The sequence below is a fragment of the Pyxicephalus adspersus genome, chromosome 4, assembly GCF_032062135.1.
Source record: "Pyxicephalus adspersus chromosome 4, UCB_Pads_2.0, whole genome shotgun sequence".
Taxonomy (NCBI): Eukaryota; Metazoa; Chordata; class Amphibia; order Anura; family Pyxicephalidae; genus Pyxicephalus; species Pyxicephalus adspersus.
The window spans coordinates 146,614,407-146,622,717 of record NC_092861.1 but is presented as its reverse complement, the minus strand read 5'-3'; the positions used below and the strand labels follow the sequence as shown (position 1 = coordinate 146,622,717).

General features: G+C 38.4%; 1 protein-coding gene and 1 long non-coding RNA gene across 2 annotated transcripts in view; one reads left to right on the top strand and one right to left on the bottom strand.

Annotated features, from left to right (window-relative positions):
* The first annotated feature begins 604 nt into the window (after nucleotides 1–604).
* TP53BP2 (tumor protein p53 binding protein 2) overlaps nucleotides 605–8,311 on the top strand; it is a 57,567-nt gene continuing 49,860 nt past the window's right edge. The window contains exon 1 of the mRNA XM_072409905.1: nucleotides 605–718. The gene's annotated coding sequence lies outside the window, so the exon portion shown is untranslated. The remainder of the gene's footprint in view (nucleotides 719–8,311) is intronic.
* The window catches only part of LOC140329556 (uncharacterized), a 10,512-nt gene continuing 4,338 nt past the window's right edge, over nucleotides 2,138–8,311 (bottom strand). Inside the window, exon 3 of the long non-coding RNA XR_011920509.1 lies at nucleotides 2,138–2,154. This is a non-coding gene — a long non-coding RNA (uncharacterized lncRNA). The remainder of the gene's footprint in view (nucleotides 2,155–8,311) is intronic.

Below are 8,311 nucleotides of genomic sequence, written 5' to 3'. Positions count from 1 at the left end.
TCTGTTCAAAGCGAACAGCTTGCTTTTGTTCAACAGTAATTTGTATTGCTTGCTGACTTCTATATCCGTCAAAGATTCTGATGTGTTTCATCTCCAAAATTGTCAGTAACGTCAGCAAATGTGCCATGGAGTACAAAACCAAATTATGAGATCCGTTTCTGTCTGTATACAAATGTTCTGAATTATTTAAGTGTTTTGTATTCCCATCTGTTTTTGTTTTTTATTTTATATGTTTTTTATTTTATTTCATCACTTGTTCTTTTTTTGGATCCTCTACTGCTTTGTTCATTGTCATTATAACTTTTCTGTTCAGACCCTTTGTTCATTTCCAAAGAAGCAACATAGTACTGTGAAACGTGTCAAATGAAACTATTCCCCTCTGGTGAACCAATCTATTAACCCGTGTTCTGTTCTTCACTTCCTACCCCAAAGACATGAAAAAACAGGAAGAGAGAGGAAATCTTTCAAAGTAAGGCTACGTACACATGTGCAATAATTATAGTTGGAAATGATCTTTCACAATCCTTTCCAAGGAAAGAAGATTGCACAATGCATGAGCAAGTCCTGTACATACAGCGCCATTGTGCTCTATGGAGAGGGGAGGGGGAGAACGACAGAGCAGCACCCCACTGTGCTCTCTCGCCCTTCACTTTCATAACACAGTCATCCGGACGGTGGACGATGAGCACTGCACACACGCCAGAATCATCTGATGTGGGTACGTAGCCTTATGGATATTCTCTATTAGACCGTTGTCACCTGTACAAGTGTCCCTAATGGATGATTTCCACTCTATTGCTGTTCTGTTACTTAAACATGTTAGATTTTCCAATCACTTTCAGCTGTCAACAGGATAAAAGAAGAGGGGGACTTTCCCTAACATTTATTGTTTTTAACTTTTTTTTTACTATCATTGTGCTATTTTTATGCTTGCCTGTTTTAAAATCTTCAAGCCTAACTCACTTATTGGGCTTGCTGTTTGCTAACCTACCCAAATCTAAAAGTTGATCCCCCATCCTAGTAGCTGCCTGCACACTTTTCTCCACTAAATGGAAGTCCACTCTTCTTCCTTCTATGGAAGACCTCCACAGGCGTATACAAGATAATAAAATACCTTACTGCACTGCTACATAATAGGATAAGGCCAGATTGGGATGTTCACTATACACAAATATTAGATTAACTACTTCAAACTGAACCTAAGGAGCCTTACTTCACTCTCCATGCCCCCCCCCCCCCCCCCCCCCCACACTATTATTATACATTTATTAAAACCAAACCATTAAAACTACCCCTACCCCCCCCCCCCCCCCCCCCCCTCATTGACCTTTCCATTTTTTCTGCTGATTTTCATGCTAGGCATTGCACTTTTTTTGACCCCCTAGGATATTCATTGGAAGATGTTAACCTGAGGATTGTACTAATGCACAGAATTATATTGAACAAGGCTGGCAGAAACGTTATCATTTTCCCATGGGTTGACCTGGATTCTTCAAATGTAGACTCGCCTTGTAATATGTTTACCCCCTTTGGACCTAATCTGATAGAGCTGAGTTTTGTATGTACTTAAATCTCACATAGAGCCTAAAGATGCATACACACGTGCAATTATAGTCGTTGGAAAGGATCTTTCTTGATCCTTTCCAACGATTAGGCACTGCACGATGCTGTACATACAGCACCGTTCTGCTCCATAGAGAGGGGAGGGGGAGAATGATTGAACTCCCCCTTCCCTTGCATTAGGATCGTTCGTCGTCCATCGTCTGTGGACCCGCCTGGACGGTCGTTCAGACGATGAGCGACGGGCGCTGTACACACGCAAGAATCTCGTCCCATATCAAACCATTGGGCGTGTGTACGTAGCTTTACACATACACCTTTCATTGTAACTTTTATTGTACCCCATAAATGTGTCCCTATATTCTCTTCTATGGTTTTCCTTCTATTGTTCTCCCCCTAAGTTTCTTCTCTTTGTTATGTATACATACTACAAACTATTTGTTCAATAAAAATTACAATTTCAAAAAAAAAAAAAAAAAGGCTTCAAGCCAGTCACACAATGTCACTGGGTCCTTTTCATCTTCAATTCTTATGTGGTACTTACCGATGAAGAATGTGGCACTGATGTCCTGGTATTAGCAGCTCTTGTGGGTCCTGTTTGAAAAATGAAAAGTTTTTTCAAAGTCAGACTTTCATAGTTAAATTTAGTTACACCGGTCTACAACTTAGGATATGTTTACACATCAGATGATTATTACCTGAGAAGAACAGTCATGCTTGTCTTGGAATTTGACATGTCCACCAGATCACAAATCTGGAAAGCTCTATGAACGAACGACTGGTAACGACCCCTATACAGGTCAAGGGAGGAAAGCACAGTGGGGTGCCATTCACTCTTCCTCCTATCTCCATAGAACAGAATAGGCAATGTGTATGTAGTGCTTGTTAATTCATCTGTTACTCTCTGTCGCTGGAAACAATTATGAATGATTGTTTCCAGTGAGAATAATTTGCAGTGTGTAGGCAGCATTTGCCACCATCTTTTCCCCAATTGTACAAACATTGGGCCTGATTTATTAAAGCTCTCTAAGGCTGGAGAGGATACACTTTCATCAGTGAAGCTGGGTGATCCAACAAACCTCCATTCTAGGTTTGCTGAATCACCCAGGTTCACTGATGAAAGTGTATCCTTTCCAGCCTTGGAGAGCTTTTTTAAATCAGGCCCATTATCTCTGATGAGGCCGTTACTCCACATACCGTGTTTCCCCGATGATAGGGCATCCCCATCAAATAAGCCACCCCCCGATTTTTGCTCAAACAATTAAAATAAAGCACCCCCCTGCAAATAAGACATTCTCCGATACCTGATACTGTGTGCCTCTGTGTGATTCCTTGATGCTGGCTGCAGTGCAGAGTGAAATTGAAAGTAACTTCAAAGGACAAGCAAGCTGCTGATCCCTGCCCCAACAGAGTCTGTTACCCGGCGAGTCAGTGATCAGAAGGGGAGACAATGAATGGCACATGAGTGATTTTCAACAATAAATGTGTACTGTAGTCTTTTTCATGGAAAAATAAGACATCCCCCTGAAAATAAGACCTAGGACATATTTTGGCATTTCAAAAAATATAAGACAGTGCCTTATTATAGGGGAAACAGGGTAGCCATAAGTCCAAAAGGAATTAAAGTGAGCAAAGGTTGAAGAAGAAAGAAAGACAAACAAGGAAAGACAGACTGAAATTATTATTATTATTATTATTATTATTATTAATAATAATAATAATAAACATATTACACAGTGTTGTACATAAAATAAACAGTTTAGGTGCATATAAAATAATGTTTTAATATATACATTAATGTTGAATAGGATCATCCTGGAATTTAGCTCCAGGAACCTGTGTCTGGGCTTTGTGCAGCCAGAACAAAATCTTTCTTGGTATTTTAGGATTCTAAAATTGTATTGGTAATTGTTTGGAACCAAAAAATTTTGTTACTATAAGTTTTGTGTACCATTTGAGTTACATTCTTGGAGTGTATTTTGGTTCTCTGTTGTTTATGAGAGATCATTCCATTGACAGGTATTATAACATATCTTCCTGGAACAAGATATTGAAATATACACAATTAGAATATGATATAACTCTAGCGTTGTGGTTTGATTGACAGTTATTGCCTGACAGGTAGAATTGGTTCCTGCTGGAAGAGACTTCAGGTGTGGCACATCCTAGGAATGTCAATATGTGAATTCTGCAGCCAGTTTGATGGGAATTTTACTATCTTCATACACACTGATCATCTGATAGACTTCAAAGCTTGTTCACAAAGAATTGGTTGGCTAGATATGTATTGTCCAGACTGTACCTGCCTCTCGATAAACTATGAGTTTCTGCAACAAAGACCTGGTACCACATGTGCAGACAGTTGTAGGCTCAATCAACAGTAATCTGTCAGAAGCTCTAAATCACAGCACAGTATTCTGCTCTTCCTGCTGTTTTTATTAGGCGAGGAAACAATTGGAGCCTTCATAGGATGCAATCAATTGTTTGTACATACAACATGTGTATTATTGAGATTTATCAACATGTCTGATTTCCCTTCACTTCATCACCTTAAACCTCGTAGAGATGATAAATTGTTGCTTATTATTATTAATAATAATAATAATAATAATAATAATATTAATAAACAGAATTTATATAGCGCCAACATATTATGCAGCGCTGTACAATTAATAGGAGTTGCAAATGACAGACTAATACAGACAGTGACACATGGGGGAGGAGAGGATCCTGCCCTCAAGAGCTTACAATTTAGGAGCTGGTGGAAGTATCACACAATAGGGGAGGGATATGTAGCGGTAGTAGTAGTGACGGTTTCAAAAGTCAGATGAGGATGGGTTTGAGTGATCTTTTAAATGAGCAGAAAGTAGGAGCAAGTCGAATAGGACGATTATAAGACCATTCCAGAGAACAGGGGTTTTCGCTAAATATCAATAGGTGTATTTACAAATCACAAATAATAAATAATATAGATCAACAATACAAATTGTTCCCTGTGCCTATTTGGAACAACATGGGATCGGGCTAGACAAAACAGAGCTGACCGTAGATGATTAGTTGAAATTTACATGTGAAACATCTTGTAACCCAACGCGTTTCACCTTACGGCTTCCTTAGGGGTATATATAGACGCAGATAAACTGATGGTTAGAAAGAGAAACAAATTTATATATATATACAGTTCAAAATACACAGTTCCAATTCATATAACATGGGATATATGATATATGGGTAGTATTAAAAGATATACAAGATCATCAAGAAATGTATAAGAAAAAAAGAGTATCAATATGGTAACATCAAATACATGGTATAATATAGAAAAGTACAGGGATATATGGATGGAGAATAGACAGAATTATACATAAATGATTATCATATGATATATATATTTCTGATGGTAAGCTTTCTTGGGCATTATCATGCAATGAGGTAACATGATATAGAAAAATGAGATATGGAAAAATGAGTGGGCTGGCAATGCATAACTACATATACAAAAAAGGAGCATTCATCATTTTTGGCAACCTATCACAAAATACAGTAATTTACTACGATGTGTTGAGATGCAATGCATTCCTAAAAATGGTGTGCATTCTTGTAAAACGCCACGGCGGAAATCTGTAAACCTTATATATTAAAGTGGAACTAACACAAAAAAAAAAGATTTCACCTAACTTTACCGGTGAGAAGCCCTCGATCTCTCCACAACCCACGAGTCCCACGCTGTTTCGACTTCCCTCTTCTCTTTGGCGCTGTATGGAATTGTGAGCACGGCCATGTTTTTCTTCTGGTTTCTTCTTCATGTCACCCAAATTTGCACTGTGCCGGTGCAGGATCAGGTGATATGTCTTCCTGCAAATGAAAAAAAAAAGTTTGTCTTTTTCATTAGAGCTGGCCCAACTCTCTGGAATGGTCTTCCTCATCCTTTTAGGCTTGCACTCAAAACCCATCTTTTCATATTCCCCTACCAGTCTCTTAAAATGCTTACTGCTCACCCACCACTCCATATCCCCCCTCCTATTGTGTGATACTTCCCCCACCTCTTAGATTGTAAGCTCTTTGGGGCAGGGTCCTCTCCTCCTCCTGTCTCACTGCCTATATCTGTCTGTGATTTGCAACCCCTATTTATTGTACAGTGCTGCATATTATGTTGGTGCTATATAAATCCTGTTTAATAATAGTATTAATATTAATATTATTATTATTATTATTAATAATAATAATAATATTCATAATTGACTGAAAACTGTCTCCAAACTTTATTTTCTCCATTTCCTACCTTGTTGTCCCCCTTTTTTTGCAAAATTTCCTTTACTGCATCATCACACTAAATCACAATTCTCATGACTAAACTGTGAGATTTAGATTTAGAGGTGGAGAGAGAGATGCAGTATCTGTATGACTGGAAAACAAAGCTACGTGAGCAAATGTATTACACCACCTAGATGATAGAATAACAAGACAATCACATCTAAAACATTGCAATTAATCACCTCTGGGAGGGCTCCGGGTTTCACTGTGTCTCAGGGGTTTGATGTGTGAAAGAAGTGTCAATCTCCTGGGTTACCTGCAGCTCTCGGTGGATTCTCCTGTTCACCTCTCTGTTGTTAGAAAAACATGAAGGTCAACAGGATGAACCAGTGAGATTAGCGGGGAACCTAGGACATCCTAAAAATGTCAGTTTTCCAGTGGGGGCTATGGGCTTGATTTAGTAAACCTCCCCAAAGCTGGGTAGGATACACTTTTATCAGTGAATCTGGGTGATACAGCAAATCTGGAATGAATCTGGTCCAGGATTGAAAACATTTGCTAGCAAATAGCAAAGGACTTTGAAGAAATCCATTCCAGGTTTGCTTGGTCACCCAGATTTACTACTGAAAGTGTATCCTCTCCAGTTGTGAAGAGCTTTAATAAATCAGGTCCAGTGTCCCAGCAAAGGTGCAGTGTATAGCAGAATGAGCAGCAGGAAAGATAAACCTGCACATCCCCCTCTAATTTTTGAAAACCTTACTATAGTAACAGAATCATTAAAAATAAAAATGTAATAATTTTAATAATAAAAATGAACACCTGGCTAAAGTTTTCATTATGTTCCCCTCCTGTATTATTATTAGGATACGTTTGACTCCCCTTTTCTTTTCGTTCTCCTAAAGACATTAAACAAACCACAACACATTTCAAGTTACTATTATGTTATAAACTAGACACACAATATAATTGATTTTTGTTTAAAATCCCTGTACTTGTCATATTATGTTGTATTGTTTGTAACTGCTGATATACCGCTAATCTCTGTACAATTAATTTATTGTGATAATGTTGTATTATTGTTTTCTTACAAAACTTGATAAAATAAGTTATAAATAAAAACGATATAGAACAGTTAAACACAGAATAAACACAAAAAGAGAAAAAACAAAACAAAATGACCACTTTTGTAGCACACTGGGTCCCAAATTCTTTTTTTTAATTCTTTTTTGTGCATTGCAGAATGGAAGGGTTCTTCTTACACATTACAGGGTTGTTCTTACACAATAGAGTGAAATCAGCTTAAATGTTCTGCATATCAATATAATTATTAATATTAATATTATTATTATCTTGTATATGAATAGCAGTGCTTTACACAGGCCATTGTCATGTCACTAACTGTACCTTTAAGGATGTACTGTACTCAGGGTCGGTTTTAGGAGACAGGCAAATTGGCCAATTGCCTAGTGCCCCTACCTTTACCTGTGAGAAGCCCTCGATCCCTCCACAACCCGAACCCAGAGAGTCCCATGCTGTCTCAACTTCCCTCTTCTTTTTGGGTATGGAATGATGAGCATGGCCATCTTCTTCTTCTGGGTTGTTCTTCACGTCACTGAAACTTGTGCAGGAGTGAGATTGGGTGATATGTCTTCCTGCAAATGTAAAAAAAGTTTATTTTTTTCATTAGAGCTGCTCCGATTCTCTGGAATGGTCTTCCTCGTTTTATTCAGCTTGCTCCTACTTTCTGCTCATTTAAAAATATTTTCATACTCACCTAACCATCTTCTCCGGTCTCCTAAAATTCTCACCCACCATTCCATATCTTCCCTCCTATTGTGTGCTACTTCCCCCAACACAACTGCAACACAAAGGAGTGAAATGTATTATTATATTATTGTATATGAAAAGCAGTGCTTTACAGAGTAAATTGCTATGTCACAAACTGCTCCTTTAAGGATCTACTGCACTCGGGGATGGTTTTAGGATAGAGTCAAATGAGCCATTTGCCTAGTGCCCCCACCTTCTCCAAGGCCCAAATTTAGAGAATAGTGGGGGTGCAGGGAGCTGCAATGCTTTATGGTTGCTCAGAGTCACATTTTATCTAAAACAGTCCCTAATCATAGTCTACTGTGCCTTACATAGACTAACTCCATGTTTCTGAGATTGATAATTAAATTATAAGGTCTCGGGGCAGGGTCCTCTCCTCCTCCTGCGTCACTATATGTCTGTCATTTGCAACCCCTATATAATGTACAGCGCTGCGTTATATGTTGGCGCTATATAAATACTGTTTATTATGATTATTAATATGAAATAAGCAAGTTATTTGAGATGTGGAAACCACAAACTCCCTGCAGATAGGGTCCTGGCTGGTATTGAACCATTGACCTAGTGCTGCACATACTTGGGGCAGCCATATTTGACAAAACTTTACTTCATTGGTGTTGCCAACGTTGGGCACCAAAGATACACTAGCCACATCTTTTGCTTGCTGGCG